This window comes from Cervus canadensis, chromosome 27, assembly GCF_019320065.1.
Source record: "Cervus canadensis isolate Bull #8, Minnesota chromosome 27, ASM1932006v1, whole genome shotgun sequence".
Taxonomy (NCBI): domain Eukaryota; kingdom Metazoa; phylum Chordata; class Mammalia; order Artiodactyla; family Cervidae; genus Cervus; species Cervus canadensis.
The window spans coordinates 15,480,134-15,499,442 of NC_057412.1; positions in this window are offsets into that span (position 1 = coordinate 15,480,134).

The following is a 19,309-nucleotide window of genomic DNA, read 5'->3' on the forward strand; positions in this document are numbered from 1 at the left end:
CCAATCTATGGAAGTGTTTCTCATGTAGGGTTTGAGAAGAAGCAGTACTAAGTTACCTCTATTATGTGAAATCCTTATTAATTACAGTAGCTGACATATACAAAAAGTGAACTATGATGTAGCTTTGTATTAGGTGTTTTCTTGAATTTTCTCCTTTGGACCCTATGACAGTTCCATGAAGGGACTGTTACTAATTATCCTCATGCTATTGATGAGGAAACAAAAGATTCTAAGTCATTTTTTTTAATATTAAGGGGCTCAAAGCAGCTGAGCTGGAATCTAAGCTCATGTCCGCCTGCTTCCAGAACCTAGTTCTTATTTTTGTGCCATGTACCTTGTTTCATTGTGTAAATATACTTCTGACAGCCCCCACTTTTAAGCAGAGAAGCGTTGGTATGTTATGTTTAGTGTTGTAATAGTATCACTGTAAGATGTAAAATGATGTCTCATTCACAAGTCAACACCTTTTTAACCATAATGATGAGCTTAGAGGAAGATTATGTGCTTAGAATCTAATGGTTCAGCTGAGTACAGTTACCCACATCATTTTTGTAGTCAGAACTATACTATGTATCCCATTTTGTACTGAATAAAATAGTACTCACAAGTGTTGAACAGTTGGACATTTTGGTAACTTTTTATTTCACAAAGTTGCAAGAATACTGAAAAAGACTTCCTTATACTTTTTTTCTTTAAAAAAATTCATTATATTTGATTTTTCACTCTCTCCCCTTCTCTCTCACCCTGAGACAGAAAGGGTAATATATAGGTAAATAATACCTACTATACTTTGATTCTTGGTCTTTTCCCAATGAGTCTTGGCAACTATTACTGAATCTTACCTGAAACAGTTATTAATATCGGAGACTCTAAATGACATTTTTAAAGAACCTCCATCATTCACATACATTTTTAGGTGGAATTCAAATCTAAATGAATATTTTCTTTCTCCCACTTTATATAATCACCAATTTAGTCATTTAAATTTAAATGCATGGTTTCCTCACTTTGTTTGATTGTAATAGGTATTGTTATTGACTTTGATAGTTGAAGTGTCCCAGATTTATCCAGTGGGGGCCCCTTCAGACTGGATCCAGTGTCCTTTAGTATCCTTTTTTTTTTTTTTAATATATGCCCTAATTTTCTTTGAAGATGTCTTTACTTTCTGACCAATAAAAAATAAAAAGAATTTAAAAAAAAATTCCAAACTCATCCTGTACTTACTCTTTAGTCCTGTACTGATTATTCAAGGAGGCTTAGATCATATGTTCACACTTGGTAGCCCAATCCCAGGAAAACACTACCAGTGTTATCCTGCCTCCATTTCAATGTAGTGTAAGGTATTACTTCAGCCACGAGAAAGCTGGTTCCCTTTATCAATAATAAAATTATTCTGCTCAAACTAATCAAAAAACAAACAAACAAACAAACAAAAAATCGGTATAGTTTTATTTCTAATATCACTGCCCTCAGACTGAAACCCATTCATTATAATTTAGATTTTGTCTGGTTTTTTATTTGTAGATTATACATTATCATTAAAATTCTTCTTTTTAAATCACTTCAAGGAGTTCTTTCCTCCTCTTTACTGTAATCATAATAGTCATTTGAAATACAGATTTTTTTTTCCATTCTAATGGATTTTATTTTAATTTTGTGTGGTATGTTCCAAAAGTAAAGAATATATTAGAGCTATATTTAAAGAAGTTTCAAACCATGAGATTCAACACTTCCAAACATTTTTCAACCCACTCACTATAAATAATTAAAATTTTGTCTAGCTCATATCTGTTGGATTTCGTTTGCAAAACTACACAATTATGTAAGTATTTTATTATTCCTTTACCTTACAGAAAAATGTAAAATATGTACTTTCTTTATAGTTTGTTCCTATGTAACAATATATCCTAGAAGTCACTCAATTAGTTAACAGAAATGTTATGTGTTCTTTTTTTGCTGCTGTGTATTACTCCTATCTGAGTATTTGCTGCAGATTACTTAATCTCCCTATGTGTGAGGGCATCTAGTTTTTTTCAAAAATTTTGTAATTATAAAGAATGCTATCATACATATTTTCATATTATTATTAATAGAAGGCCACCATGAGTGAAGTTTCTGGGTCAAAATGTAAACATATGCAATATGGTGAATTATACATACATGATGCTGTTAAAATGTTGCATTCAGTATGCCAGCAAATTTGGAAAACTCAGCAGTGTTCACAGGACTGGAAAAGGTAGGTTTTCATTCCCAAAGGACAATGCCAAAGGATGTTCAAAATACCACACAATTGCGCTCATTTCACATGCTAGCAAAGTAATGCTCAAAATTCTCCAAGCTAGGCTTCAACAGTATGTGAACCAAGAACTTCCAGATGTTCTAGTTGAATTTAGAAAAGGCAGAGGAACCAGAGATCAAATTGCCAACATCTGTTGGATCATAAAAAAATCAAGAGAATTCCAGAAAGATGTCTATTCTGCCTCAGTGACTATGCTAATGCCTTTGATTGTGTGGATCAAAACAAACTGTGGAAAATTCTTCAAGAGATGGAAATACCAAACCACCTTATCTTCCTCCTGTGAAACCTGTATCAAGGCAGGAAGTAACAAGTAGAACCGAACAACAAACTTGTTCAAAATTGGGAAAGGAGTATATTAAAGCTGTATATTGTCACCCTGTTTATTTAACTTATATGCAGAATATATGTCATGCAGAATACCAGGCTGGATGAAGCACAAGCTGGAATCAAGATTGCAAGGAGAAATATCAATAACCTCATAAATGCAGATGACACCACCCTTATGGCAGAAAGCAAAGAGGATCTAAAGAGCCTGTTGAGGAAAGTGAAAGAAAAGAGTGAAGAAGTTGACTTAAAACTCAACATTCAAATAATGAAGATCATGTCATCTGGCCCCATCACTTCCTGGCAAATAGATGGGGAAACAATGGAATCATTAACAGACTTGGGCTCCAAAATCACTGCAGATGGTGACTGCAGTCATGAAATTAAAAGATGCTTGCTTCTTGGAAGAAAGCTATGACAAACCTGAGAGTGTATTAAAAAGCAGAGATACTGCTTTTCCAGCAAAGGTCTGTATAGACAAAGCTATGGTTTTTCCAGTAGTCATGTATGGATGTGAGAGTTGGATTATTATAAGAAGGCTGAGTGCCGAAGAATTGTTGCTGTTGGAACTGTGGTATCGGAGAAGACTCTTGAGAGTCTCTTGGACAACAAAGACATCAAACCAGTCCATCTTAAAGAAAATCAGCCCTGAATATTCATTGGAGGGACTCATGCTGGAGCTGAAGCTCCAGTTCTTTGATGGGAAGAGCTGACACATTGAAAAGACCCTGATACTAGGAAAGATTGAAGGCAGGAGGAGGAGGGGACAACAGAGGGCAAGATGGTTGGATGGCATCACTGACTCAGTGGACATCAGTTTGAGCAAGCTCCAGAAGATGGTGACGGACAGGGAAACCTGGGATGATGCAGTCCATGGGGTTGCAAAGAGTCAGACGCGACTGAGATACTGAACAAAAATCAAATGCAATCATGGGCTTCCCAGGTCGTGCTAGTGGTAAGGAACCTGTCTGCCAATGCAGAAGACACAAGAGATGTGGGTTCAATCCCTGCATTAGGAAGATACCTTGAAGGAAGATATGGTAACCCACTCCAGTATTCTTGCTTGGAGAATCCCATGGACAGAAGAGCCTGGAGGGCTACAGTCTACAGGCTTGCAAACAATTGAGCATGACTGAAGCAACTTAGCACAAAAGTATATAATCAGTAGAGCCAAATTTTCTTTCATAGTGTGTGTATCTTTAAGAATGATCATTTTCTCAGAGTCTTACCAACATAATATTTTATCTCAAATATTTTATTCTCAAAATCTGATAGGTGAAAAGTAGTATTTCAGTGTAGGTTTTATTTACATTCATTTATAATGAGTGAATGAGAACATTATATATGTTTAAAGGTCATTGTATCATTTTGTGAAATCCCTGTTCATATATTTTGCACATTTTCTGCATGGTTGTTGGTCTTGATTCCATCAATTTTAAGAGTGTTTTATACAGTTAAAACATATATTAACTCCCTATCTCATATATATTGCAAATTTCTTCTACTTTTTGTCATTTGTTTTCTATGTCATTTAGGACTTGCAAGATTGTTTTTAATCATTTTCAAAAAATCTATGTTAGATTTACTAATTTTTTCTTTTATGGCATCTGGATTTTGAGTCACATTTAGATTCTTTCCCAATAACTCATGTTACAGAGGAATTCTTCCATGATTTGAATGCTTCATTTTCTTTTAAATTTATATCCATTTATCTATTTATTTTACAATTAGATTTCTTTATCCTTTCAATAGATTAGTTGAGTCCATTAACATTTATGGATAAAGATATTGGCTCTCAAGTTTTACATTATTTTATATTATACTTACTGTATTTATTATATAATATTTATATTTTCTTTCTCTGTACAATGTGATTTCTTACATAATTTTTAAAAATAATTTTGATATTTAAGACAGTGTTTATTTTTGTTTTAATTTTCTCCTCTATTTTTATAACTTGTCTTTAGACTCCTATTATCTTATTTATTCTTTGACTATCTGACTAGTCAGATTTAACACCAGACAGAGGAATGCAAATAATGTTTGTTATCACTTATATGTGAAAAAAAACTTGAAGTTATTTAAAAAAAAAAAGCAGGAAAGTGGTTGCCAGGACTGACTGTGTCTGGAGAAAATAAGGAGAGGTTAGTAAAAGCATACGAATCCCAGTTATGCAGTAAGTGAGGTGTGAGGATCTAGTGTATGACAATGCAGGTGTAGTTGATAGCACTGTGTTGTTGGGTATTTTTGACTCACACATGTTTCCTGTGTGTCAGACAGTAGACTTAACCTACTTTTCCTTCTCTCATCTCCCTTTGCTGTTATATTAATTCTTCTTTAACAGAATTTATAATATCTATATATTTTTCTTTTATACATGTATCCACTTTAAAACAATTAGAACTAATTTTATCTATATGAAATGTTAGCCATCATTTCTTTTGCTAGTGTTTCCTCCATTATCTCTTATTTGGATGAAAATCATCCTTCTGTAGATTTTCAAGAAAGAATTGTGAGCCAGTGTATTCCCTGAGTGTTGAATTTTAAAATGTGTTGCTTTCTATAGTGTTCTATATGCTTCTATAGCCTTTGTATTAGAAGGATAACTAAGTTGTATTAAAAAAATCCTCACATGTTAGTTGCTCAACTCAGTTGTGTCCAACTCTTTGTGACCCAATGGCCCACTCATCTCCTCTGTCCATGGAATACTCCAGGCAAAATACTGGAGGGAGTAGCCATTCCCTTCTTCAGGGGATCTTTCCGACCCAGGGACCAAGCCCGGGTCTCCTGCATTATAGGTGGATTCTTCATTGTCTGAGCCACTGGGGAGCCCATACCTCTTCCTACAGTTCCCAGCCTACTATTCTCTTCAACTCCCAAAAAACCATCTGTATTCTTATTGATCTTTGCTTATTTTTGTATCTTGAGTATTTTAGGCTGAATTTTCTTTACCCCCTCCCCCCCATTCATAAATTGACACTTAATTATCAGTGTATTTGGAGGAAGGACCTTTGTACGTGATCAGGTCATGAGATCAGAGTCCTCATAAATGGGATTGGGGCCCTTATAAAAGAGACCCCACATAGTTGCCTCATCCCATCTGCCAGTTAAGGGCACAGCTGCTTAAGAACCAGGAAACAGGCTGTTATCAGACACCAAATCTGACAGATCCTTCAGCTTGGTTTTCCCAGATGTGAGAAATAAGTATTTGTTGTTTAAGTCACTCGGTCTGCTTTTTTTAAAGCAACTTGAATGAACAAAGAGATTTTGTCGCATGAATCTGTGCTTTTAGTTCCCTGTTTCAGCTCTGATTGTGTTTTCTTTACTTTTAACTCTATAATCATTTGTGAACATTGCCAAAGGTCTCTTTTTGTCTCTCCCTCTTCCAGCTAATACCTCATGACCCATATCTGTTTCCATCACTTATTTACTCTGTTTTTTTCTTCTGTAAGTGACAGTAGCGGAAGGGGGAAAGAAGCATATAATGATTAATAACCTCAGAAAACATTATATATGTCTCTAGTCTCCAAACATTTATCACATGAATAAAGTCTGTATTTTAATCATTTTGGTATCCTATATGGCTCACACAGTATTCATCCTTACTTGATACTTGGTGATATGTGTAGTATTTATTTAAATGTTAGCAAATTTCTTACTTTTAAGATGCAGTTTTGGGAATGAAGAATAATTATTGCTAATTCCAGGGAAGGGTGAATCCTAAACTGATACTTTATATCTTGTAAGAAGAATAACCACAGTAATTGAATCATGCAAATCATATGTTAGTTTTATGAACAAGTACATAACAACTTTACTATCCCTAACTTTCCCTGTGATTAAACTTGCCCAGGTTATAATACCCTACTCAAAATTCAGATCTGTGTACTTAGTACCACTGGGATTTTTACTAAGAATTACTAAGGGAGCTAACAGTTATAGTGTGAACAAATTGAATAAACATGCAGAATAATGCACATTTCCAGTTGGTAAAAATGAATAAATAGTAAAACTGGCCATAATAACTCAATGTCTGGCAGTTTTCTGATTTCGATTGCCACCCAAGCTTATGGTAACAATAGCATTTCACTTTCCATATAATGATCTTTGTTCCTCCGAGTCAGAAAAGCAAAAGTTACCCAGAAAAGTAGGGAGGAATCTCAGAACACAGCTACAAAGAGAGAGTCTATTGAGCTGGTTGAGGCACAGCTTTGAGCACTAGGGATTCTAGGGCCAGGATACCAGGCTGCTGGTCCAGTTTGTGGTGTTGATGCACTTAATAGTTATTGCTGGTTATCACTTGGGATCCAGACATCTAGAATCATTTTTTTTTTTTGCTGGTGATTTAGAGCACTCTAAGGAAAAAATAAGAATGAGAGTTTTAAATTTTATTAAATGATTTGAAGCAGGAGTCAAACCAATTTAGTTTCATATTGTCTATGTATAAGTACATAAGGAAATATTTCAATTAAACCACTTTATCCATATGAATATTCTAAATGTGATTTAATATTTAATAAACACACAAAATTAGTAGCTGTTGTTGCTGCTGAAGCATTTCCCAGTGTAGCCAGAACTATAAGCCTGCTGAAAGTTTGGTCCAAATAGTGCTTTCATATGTGGCTTAACTGTAGCCTGACATGAATTCTCTACTGTCTTAGGCTTCTCTGGTTACAAATACACGGAGCCTGGATATTGAAGCATAAATATTCAGAGGAATCATACAAATTAGATATTTCTGATACCTTCCATCCATCTCCTTAAAAATGCATGCCTGCTTCATTTTGTCTTGATCTTAACATGACCCCAGTAATGTAAAAATGATGTTTTTCTAACCCCAAAAAGCATATGTGATGACAAAATATGGAAGAGTGAAATCACCATCCTGAAAACTGCTAAACCAAAAGAAACATGAAAGATGATGTGCACATATATTTTCTAAGTGATCACTTTAGAAATACTTAATTAGTAAAAATTCAGCTAGAGACAAACTTAACAGATGAGAAAGTTCTCACAAGAGTTACTCCATTTAATTCAATAATGTAGGCAATTAACTAAAGTACTTTTCATGTGTTGGCTTCACTGACATAGACAATAACAAAGTCTTTCTACTAGCAGAACCTTACCAACGTGTTCAGCGTTATTTTGTATCACTGTGTGATATATGTTTATAATCTTTCAGAGGTGCCAACTGGAATGTTGGATAAGCATAGTGTTTGTTGCAGTTGGAAGAGTGATGTTTATGTGCCAATAAAAGTCATGTTGCTACACAGAATATATTCTTCAGCTTGTCATCCTTTCAGTAAATGTCAGTTAAAATGTGTGAGTGGTGACATCAGTCACAGTACTTGATACATTTTTTGGATTTGCACCATAAACATAAATTGGACAACTTGGGAAATACAGTAGATAAAGAAACTAAAGGAATTGAAGAAAAGTGACAAAAATAAAGATCTTTGCATCCTTTAATATAGGGAGAAATTTGAATAGGTTCAGGCTTCAGTTGGTTTACTGTATGGATCTAGTCTATACTATTGCATTGGTCAAAAATTAAAGTTCATTTTATTTTGTTTTTTAAGGTATACTTTATGTGCAGTAATATATAAGTTTCAGGTGTGCAACATAGGTAATCACATTTTAAAATATTGGCTGTATTCCCCGTGCTGTAAAATATATCCTTGTAACATTTATTTTATACATAGTAGTTTGTGTCTCTTAATTTTCTAACCCAAATTGCCCCTCCCCCTTTTCCTCTGCCCACCGGAACTACTATTTTTTCTCTGCATCTGTGTATCTGATTCTTTTGTTGTTATATTCTCTAGTTTGTTGTATTTTTTAGGTCCTACGTATAGACTGATTTGTTACCATCTGAATCAGTCTGTAAAGAATCAGTCTATATGTGGTATCTAAAAAAATATAACAAACTAGTGAATATAATGACAAAAGAATCCACCTGCAATGAGGGAGACCTGGGTTCGATCCCTGGGTTGGGAAGATCCCCTGGAGAAGGGAACAGCTACCCATTCCAGTATTCTTGCCTGGAGAATTCCATGGGCAAAGGAGCCTAGTAGGCTACAGTCCATGAGGGTCTCAAAGAGTTGGATATGACTGAGTGACTTTCACACTTTTCATTATAGACTGATATCATTAGTCTTTCTGCCTGACTTATTTCACTGAGTATTAATACAATATCCTCCAAATCTATCCATGTTTTTGCAAGTGGCAAAATGTCATTATTTTTTTGTTGCTGAGTGGTATTCCATTGTATATGTACCACATCTTCTATATCCATTCATCTGTTGATGGACGTTTATGTTGCTTCTTTATCTTGGCTTTTGTCAATAATGCTGCTACAAACTGTGGGATGCATTTTATCTTTTCTAATTAGTGTTTTTTGTCTTCTTCAGATATATGCCCAAGAATAGAATTGCTGGATCATATGGTACTTCTATTTTTAGTTTTTTGATGACCCTCCATACTGTTTTCCATAGTGGGTTCACTAATTTATATTTTTACCAATTTTGTAGTAGGTTCCTTTTTCATCACATCTTCATCAACATTTGTTATTTGTGGGTTTTTTTGATGTTAGCCATTCTCACAGATCTGAGGTGATAACTCATTGTGATTTTGATTTGCATTCCTCTGATGATTAAAGATGTTGAGCATTTTTTCTGTATTTGTTGGCCTTCTATATGTTTTCTTTGGGAAAAATGTCTGTTCAGGTCTTCTGCCCATTTTTAATTTTTGTTTAATGTTTAGTTGGGCGAGCCATTTGTTTATTTTAGATATTAAGTGTTTGTCAGTCATTTCATTTGCAAATATTTTCTCCCATTTAATAAATTGTTCTTTCGTTTTGTTGATGGTTTCTTTTGCTGTGAAAAGAAAGTTAAATGTAATTAGGCCCCATTTGTTTATTTTTCTTTTGTATTCTTTGCCTGAGGTGACAGATCCAAACAAAAATATTGCTATGATTTATGTCAGTACTCTGCCTGTGTTTTCTTTTAGGAGTTTTGTGGTTCAGATGTGTATTTAGGAGCCCTGTTTGAAAATATTAACATTTACATCACTGTAATAAAACATAAATTACATATTAGTTATACAACCAATAAGTAGATTGCTAAAAATGGAATTGTTCACTGTGTAAATATGTATTTATTTCTTATGGATGACAATATGTTTTGACCAAGTCTCACTAATATTCAGAAAAATTAAAATTCATTGCAATGTGTTTTATACAGGAAAATAGTGATTTTCTGTCACTCATTATTCTATCCCTTCTGAAAGTGCAATGAGTTTAATAGTGAGCTTAGATGTATGATGTGTAAATTGTTGTTTATTTAATTAATTTGAAGCTTTTATTTAAATAGTGTGATGTTAATTTGACATGCATTCTTGTCCAATGTTTAATATGTTGCTTATAAGTGATATTTTAAAAGAACTAAAATATTTCAAAACATGTATTAAAAATCAATTACTGAATGTGGACAGATAAGTGAAATATGCTATTTTACAGTATCTTTAAATTCTTCATAGTCTCAAAGTGAATTTTATTTTGAATGAAAATGCTCAAAATGAAAACTTTTCTGAGTTTAGTATGTATTAGATTTTCTAGATTCAATTCAATTGTAGTGAACCTCTTTCAGTAGCAAATAGAGAAGAAAGCAACTTGTTTGCTCTTTATTGTTGAGTGAGAATGTTGCCATTGAATGGAAAAAATACAAAAGCCAAGAAAAGTATTACAGAGTTCAAAGTTGGTCTAATTTTGTTTGTTCAAAAATGCTTTCATTTATTAAAAAATAAAACACAAGAAATTTGCTTAACCGCATGTCACAGTGTATCAACCAAATGGGTCAAAACATCAAAAATAGACATAAATACATATTTAATAGGAAAACAAACATTTTAAATATGTAATAAATATTCAGTTAGAAAGGAGAAAAATAGAAATACCATTTGTGACTTAGGCTAGATGTAATTAGGTATCACTTATCTAATTTATCCCTTGGAGAAGGAAGTGGCAACCCACTCCAGTATTCTTGTCTGGAGAATCCCATGGACGGAAGAGCCTGGTAGGCTTCAATCCACAGGGTCTCAAAGAGTCGGACACTACTGAGCAACTTCACTTTCACTATCTAATTTATTACATATAAGCTGTCAGTGACTCTGCAGACAAATGTATGTATATCTAGTATGTAATAGTTACACAAATACACCTTCAGGACATATACTTTTATTAACTAACCTGTAAAAGTTTTGTTCTTATTGCTTAGTTTGATCACCTAATTTTGCATTGTTCAGAGTCTTCATTGATGTCTTTGTAGAGAACTGACTAAAAATGTAAAGATGAGAGATGATGTAAAAATGTAAAAATGTGAAGATGAGAGATTAGTAGGAGGATTACTAAGGCAGACCAGGCATGAAAAGAAAGTAAAGGGGGACTGGGGCCCTAGGGATAAAGTTGGTGAAGAGAGATCTGATTTGTAATTCAGCTGCAGGGTAGAGAGGTGAGATTTGCTGATGGAGTGAATGCTAAAAGAGGAAATATACTCTGTGTCTAAGCCTTTTATCCTGGGCAAAAAGGAATCAAGTTCTTCATTGTGATAAGTGTTTGCCCAGGATAGAAGGCTTAGAATCAGTGTATAGTTCTCTTTTTTTATCATAGGTTTGGGGGAGGGAATCATCTTAATTTTACATTATTCTCATTACTCATCCAGGCAGTTGGAAAGTGAGTTTAGTGTTCAGGAGTCAGTTCAGGACTTGAGAGAGCTATCTGGACATTTGGAAGTACATGTGTTGTGTTACTTTCTCAGCTGTGTCTGACTCTTTGCGACCCCATGGACACCAGGCTCTTTCCTTCATGGGATTTTCCAGGCAAGAAAACTAGAGTGGGTTGCCATTTCCTTCTCCAGGAGATCTTCCTAACCTAGCGATCCAACCTGGGTCTCCCACATTGCAGGCAGACTTTACTATCTGAGCCACCAGGGAAGCTCATGCATGATATTTAAACACATGCATAGTATTTAAAGATATACACTTAGATGAGGCCATTCGGATGGAAGATAGACAGATAGAGAAGCCATAACATGTGAGTACATTGCCTCAGAGCCCTCCAGCAATCAGAGGTCAGGAAGAGGAGAAAATTCAACAAGAAGATTATTAGGAGATCATGGTATCTGTGAAACAAGGTGAAGAATGGGATTAAGGTAATATAAAGCTTGGTCACTCCATATAGAATTATCGTTACCATCTTTCTAACAGATTTTACATGGAATCTAGGAACCCATTCCAGAAATGGTGTAGGTTAACCCTGAAGGCAGTGGGAGATCTTGGTGGTATTTTCTTCATTTTCAGCAGCAGAGCTCTTTCTTCAAATAGAATTATGTGTTGCTGCCAATATATAATAGAGATCAAAACAACTGCTTGGTTTGAAGCAGGTTGGTGGATGAGGCCCCATAAGTCACAGCTCCATGACTGGTTAGGTTCCATTTATTCTGGAATAGCCATTTTGCTAATTTTTGTTGATCAGAAATATCAACCATAATTTCTGTTTTTTTTTTAATTAGGCTTTCACTCATTTATTTAAAATTATGTAAATGAAGTAAGATGTAAGAAGGATTAAAACATGTTTTTCTGAAGCTATGCACCATGCCATGGCTGATTCATGTCAATGTATGGTAAAAACCACTACAATAAAAAAACAAATTAATTAATTTTTTTAAAAAAAGGAAAAAAATTTTTAAAAAATTCTAAATTGACATCCAAAATCAAAAATTTTGGTTTGTATTAGTAGTTTTATGTAATCAGAGTGCTAATGCAAACTCTACATTTAAAAACAAAACAAGGTAATGTACTTAAGCTAATTTTAAAAAGTATTTGTGTTCTGTTAAGTTGGAAACAGAAAGATAAAATGTTAGCAGCTCAGTTATTATTTAGTAGGTGTGTATGTGTATTAGTAGCTCAGTCATGTCCAACTCTGTGATCCCATGGACTGTAGCCTACCAAGCTCTTCTGTCCATGGGATTTTCTGGGCAATAATACCAGAGTAGGTTGTCATTTCCTTCTCCAGGGGATCTTCCCATCCCAGGGATGTAACCTGGGTTTCCTCACTGTAGGCCAATTCTCTACTGTCTGAGCCACCAGGGAAGCCCCTTATCTAGTAAGTGTTTATATAATTAGAAAAGTAAGTATTTTTGAATACATGAAATTATTTCTGTCAGTTCTATATATTGTTGTATTTTCCTTTAGTTCTTCTCTAAGTACAATTTTTAAATTACTCTATTTTCACACTAGTGCCTAACATTATGATTAATATTGTGCTTATTATTAGTGCATATTATTACTGTAACAACTAATTGCAGTTACATAGCATAAATATTTCTTCAATACAGCAGGTACATACCAATGTAACATAGTCAAGATCCCATGACAAATGGTATGTTTAGCAAGACTAAAAATCATGTCTATTAAATTAAATGGGAAATTTTAAATTTCTTTAGAAATGACAAAAGACAATGCTGTTAATATGAATCATACTTATAAATAAGTCATTTTCCAACAATCAAAAAATAGGTATGACTTTAAAACTTCATTTATGTTAAAAGATTCAGTGGCAAATGGTAAAAATAAAACTTGTCAAACACTAATTTCCCCAATTATTTCTAGGCAAAATGGTAAATCTAATGACCAATGTATTTCTACCTATGTGCAGTCTTTTTCTTTTACATTTCTTTTTTTTTACACAGCTCTTGAAAAGAAAAAAAAATGTCACCAGTCTGCATTAGGCTGTATTCATATATTGCATTTCTGTGATTTTTTGTTTGTTTACATTGTAAAAAGTTCACATAATAAACAATGTTGTGATGTAAAAAACATTCCCTTCGTGGATCATAGTCTTGTCATGGCAAAGGGGCTTTTGAACTCAGTGAAGCTATGCACCATGCCTTGCAGGGCCACCCAAGACTAACGAGTCACGGTGAAGAGTTCTAACAAGACCTGATGCACTGGAGAAGAAAATGGCAACCCACTCAAGTATTCTTGCCTAGAGAACTCCATGAACAGTATGAAATAGCAGAAGACATAATGCTGAAAGTTGAGCCCCCCAGGTCAGAAGGTGCCCCGTATGCGACTGCGGAAGAGTGGAGGGCAATTATTAATAGCTTCAGATAGAATGAAGTGGTTGGGCCAAAGAGGACATGAAGCTCAGTTGTGGATGTGTCTGGTAGTGAAAGTAAAGTCTATGTTGTAAAGGATAATGCTGCATAGGAACCTGGAATGTTCAGTCTGTAAATGAAGGTAGATTGGATGTGGTCAAGCAGACAATAGCAAGAGTGAACATCGACATCTTAGGAATCAGTGAACAAAAACGGAGGGTAATGGGCAAAATTAATTCAGATGACTGTCATATCTACGAATATGGGCAAAAATCCCTTAGAAGAAATAGAGTAGCTCTCCTAGTCAACAGAAGAGTCTGAAATGCAGCAGTACTTGCATGGTCTCAAAGACGACTGATCTGTTTGGGTTCAAGAGAAACCATTCAACATCATAGTAATCCAAGTGTATGTCCCAGCCACTTATGCAGAAGAAGCTAAAGTTAACAACTTCTGGAACTAACACCAAAAGAAACATGTATTTTCATCATAGTGTACTGGAAGGCAGAAGTAGGAAGTCAGGAGATAACCTGGAGTAGCAGGCAAGTTTGGCCTTAGAATACAAAATGAAGCAGCGTAATTAACAGAGTTTTGCCAATAGAACACAGTGGTCATGCAAACACCCTCTTCCAATAACACAAGAGATTATTCTACACATGGACATCACCAGGTGGTCAGTACCCAGATGGTCAATACCCAAATCATATTGTTTTCCTTTCAGCCAAGATGGAGAAATTCTATACAGTTAGCAAAAACAATACCTAGAGCTGACTGTGGCTCAGATCATCACTTCCTTATCACAAAATTCAGGCTGAAAGTAGGGAAAACCACTAGGCCATCAGGTATGACCTAAATCAAGTTCCTTATGATATACAGTGGAGGTGATGGGTAGATTCAAGGAATTAGGTCTGGTGACAGGTGCCTGGAGAAGTATGGACAGAGGTTCCTAACATTGTACAAGAGGCAGTGACCAAGACCATCCCAAAGAAAAAGAAATGCAAAGCACAGTAGTTGTCTGAGGAAGAAGAGAAGCAAAAGACAAGACAGAAAGGGAAATATATGCCCAACTGAGTGTCGAGTTCCAGAGAATAGCAGAGAGATAAGAAGGCCTTCTTAAATGAACATAGTAAAGAAATAGAGGAAAATGATAGTATGGGAAAGACTAGAGATGTCTTCAAGAAAATTGGAGATACTGATAGGTTATGGTGCAGCAGTGAATGGACTGTTGATCTCCAAAGGAGGTAATTTCACTCCGGGACCAAAAGACGCAGGCTCAGTCACACAGACCTTCGTGTAACAAAGTTTATTAGGGTGTAAAAGGATAGAAAAGTCTTCTGACATAGGCATCAGAAGCGGGTAGCTAGCTTAAGCAGGGCCTTATATACTTCTCAACTGACTGTTGAGAATAGATAAAAAGAATACCTCAAAGTTGTAAGAGTTCCCCCAGGCCCTTTCCCAAGGCATACATCCTGAGATCATTTGGGCACAAGATTAGCCAGGGAGAATGGATTCTACAGCGTCTCTGGGTGAGATATACTGTTGCTGCGTCATCAGGGGTACAAGTCTTGAGAAACAGGTTCCCCAGGCAAGATTTGTTACAATTATAATTATTAACATAGAGTCTAATAAAAGCATTTCCATTAGTCAGGCATTGAACTGTGTGTTCATTGCTGCTGCTGCTGCTAAGTCGCTTCAGTCGTGTCCAACTCTGTGCGACCCCATAGACGGCAGCCCACCAGGCTCCGCCATCCCTGGGATTCTCCAGGCAAGAACACTGGAGTGGGTTGCCATTAGCTCCTAAAGAAAGGACAGTGCTCAGGTAAGATACATTGTTGCGCAAGGCTTAAGGAAAGCATGAATGAGAATGCTCACCTCCTCTTTAAAGGAGCCTGAACTGCTTTAGTTCATTTAACACTCTCAGTAACAAGGGAACATTTCATGCAAAGATGGGCATGATAAAGGACAGAAATGGTAAGGACCTAAAAGAACCAGAAGAAATTAAGAAGCTGTGGCAAGAATACAGAGAACTATACAAGAAAGATCTTAATGACCTGGATAACAGCGATGGCGTGGTCACTTATGTAGAGTCAGACATCCTGGAGTGTGAAGTCAAGAGGGCTTTAGGAAGCATTACTACCAACAAAGCTAGTGGATGTGATGAAATTCCAATTGTGCTATTTCACATCCTAAAAGATGATTCTATTTAAGTGTTACATTCAATATGTCAGCAAATTTGGAAAACTCAGCAGTGGCCACAGGACTGGAAAAGGTCAGTTTTCATTCCAATCCCAGAGAAGGACAATGCCAAAGAATGTTCAAACTACCATACAATTGGGTATGCACAAAATCCTTCATGTGAGGCTTCAAAAATGTAGGAACCAAGAATATCCAAATGTGCAAGCTGAATTTCAAAGGAGCAGAGGAACTAGAGATCAAATTGCCCACATTCACTGGATCATGGAGAAAGCAAAGGCATTCCAGTAAAACATGTACTTCTGCTTCATTAACTATGCTAAAGCCTTTGACTATGTGGATCACAACAAACTGGAAAATTCTTAAAGAGGTGAGAGTACCATTCCAACTTACCTGTTTCCTGAGAAATGTGTATATAGGACAAGAAGCTAGTTAGAACTGAACATGGAACAGCTGACTGGTTCACAATTGGGAAAGGAGTACAGCAAGATTGTATATTGTTACCCTGCTTATTTCACTTCTGTGCAGAGTGCATCATGGGAAATGTCAAGCTGGAATCAAGGTTGCCGGGAGAAATATCAGCAACCTTAGATATGCGATGATACCACTCTAATGGCAGAAAGCAAAGAGGAACTAAAGAGTCTCTTGAGTGAAAAAGCTGGCTTGAAACTTGGCAGTCAAAAAACTAAGATCATGGCATCTGGTCCCATCATGGCAAATAGAAGGGAAAAAAGTGGAAGCAATGACAAATTTTATTTTCTTGTGCTCCCAAATCACTATAGATGGTGACTGCAGCCATAAAATTAAAAGATACTGCTCCTTGGAAGGAAAGATTTGACAAACCTAGTTCTAATTCAGTCGCTTAAAAATGTCTGATTCATTGCGACCCCATGGACTACAGCACACCAGGCCTCCTTGTCCATCACCAACTCCCAGAGCATGTTCAAACTCATGTCCATTGAGTTGGTGATGCCATCCAACCATCATATCCTCTGTCGTCCCCTTCTCCTCCCGCCTTCAATCTTTTCAGCATCAGGGTCTTTTCCAGTTAGTCAGTTCTTTGCATCAGTTGGCCAAAGTATTGGAGTTTCAGCTTAAGCATCAGTCCTTCCAATGAATATTCAGGACCGACTTCCTTTAGAATGGACTGGTTTGATCTCCTTGCAGTCCAAGGGACTCTCAAGAGTCTTCTCCAATGCCACAGTTCAAAAGCATCAAGTCTTTGTGCTCAGCTTTCTTTATAGTCCAACTCTCACATCCATACATGACTACTAGAAAAACCATAGCTTTGACTAGATGGATATTTGGCAGCAAAGTAAGGTCTCTTCTTTTTAATAGGCTGTCTAGGTTGGTCATAGGTTTTCTTCCAAGAAGCAAGCTTCTTGGAAGCAAGAGGATTGGCGGCAGAGGATTAGATATTGGATAGTATCACCAACTCAGTGGACATGAATCTGAACAAACTCCATGAGACAGTGGAGGACAGAGGAGCCTGGAGTGTTGCTATCCATGAGGTCCCAAAGGGTCCGTCATGACTTAGTGACTGAAGAACAGCAACGCTGTTTTAGTATTTCAAAAATCATATACTTTCATATTTACTGTTGAATAAGGAGTGACATGAGAAAAGTAACATGTATCAAGGCCCCATTTCCCAAATAAAATTATATTTTTTTAAGTTCTCTGAATTGGACCAACTAACAAAGAATAGTAAGAGGCTGAAAATATCCATCTATGGGTATTCATAGCTTTTTTCCTGATTAGGTCATTTGGGCATCACAACTGAACTGTTTTGTTTTGTTTTGTTTTTTTTTCATTTCTCTCTATTGGGAAAAGAAAGGATGACAGTTAGTGAGAAGTCAAAACAAGTGGTCATAGAAGAAACTGTATTTCTAGGCTTCGGTGTATCAGAAGAACAGGCAAGAGCAAGGTGCCTCAGAGTTTCTGAGTACCAGAGTCAGGAGCAAAGAAAATTTCCAGCAGACTCACAGTAGGACGTGTCCTTGTAACCTTTTAACTTTTTTGAAGAAAACATTATTGACTGAAATTTCTATTGCAGCCACATTAAAAAAAAAGGAAAAAAGATAGCACTACTTCTCAAATGAACTATGAGAGTTTCAGCTTTATATGCCAAACATAATTTCAAAGATGCAGTGCCTTTGGGAGTCTTAGAACTTCCTTTTCCATGAATTATTTTTGGCTTCAATCCCAGTCTTCTATATCCTCTCTATCACACAAGACTGTTATCTGGATCCATACTCAGACTACAGGACAATCACAGCACATCTGGTGTTCCTTTTCCCTCATGTGAGAATACTTATTCATCTACCTTCTCTTTTCTTAAACATTTCAGGGTGAGTCTGATAAAAGTCTACTGAGTTCTCAGAAACAAACAAACAAGCAAAAAAAATGTTGCAAGTGCTTTCTGTGTGTTCCTGGTGAAGCTTCATTTCCTAGGTTTGAGGTGAGGTCTGAGTACCACCTAACCTTTATTGTTGGAGCTGAGAGGAGTGAGATTGGGATGCATCCTCAATAAATGATTATGTTTTATTACTACAAGGACTTCCCAGTTGGCGCTAGTGCTAAAGAACCCACCTGCCAATGCAGGAGATGTTAAGAGATGCAGGTTTAATCCCTCTGTTGGGAAGACCCCCTAAAGGAGGGCACAGCATGCCCACTCCAGTATTCTTGCTTAGAGAATTCTATGGACAGAGGACCCTGGCAGGCTACAGTGCATAGGGTTGCAAAGTATTGGACACAACTGCGTGATCCAGCACTTACACAGCAATTATTACTACAAAATTTTCAGAGAAATTAAGACAATAATAAGTAGAATCAGTGACACCATAAATACTCCCATCACAGGTACTTTAATACTTCAATTGAATTTTATGGTAAAGCATCTTTTGAAGTTTTTATTTTGGAAATGACTTGTAAGAAGTTGTAAAATTAATGCGGAGAGCTCTTGTGTATTCTTTACCCAGATTCCCTCAATGACCCAGATTCCTTTATATAACCATACTATGGTGTTAGAAACAGGAAATGTACAATACTACATAGTTACAAATCTTGTTCAGATTCACTAGTTTTTACATGTGCAGTTTTTGGGTGTATAGTGCTATGTAAGTTTATCATATGTATGGATTTGTGTAAGCATCATCAGAATCAGAAAACAAAAACTCTTCCATCACACACACACACACAAAAAAAACCCTCCCTTTTTCTTTTGGAGGAGGTGTTCCAGTCTCCTCCAAACCCTGTCCATAATAAACACTCATCTTTTCTCTACTGTAGTGATTGTGTAACTTAAATTATAGAAATTAATTTTTACAGTATGTAACCTTTGAGACTG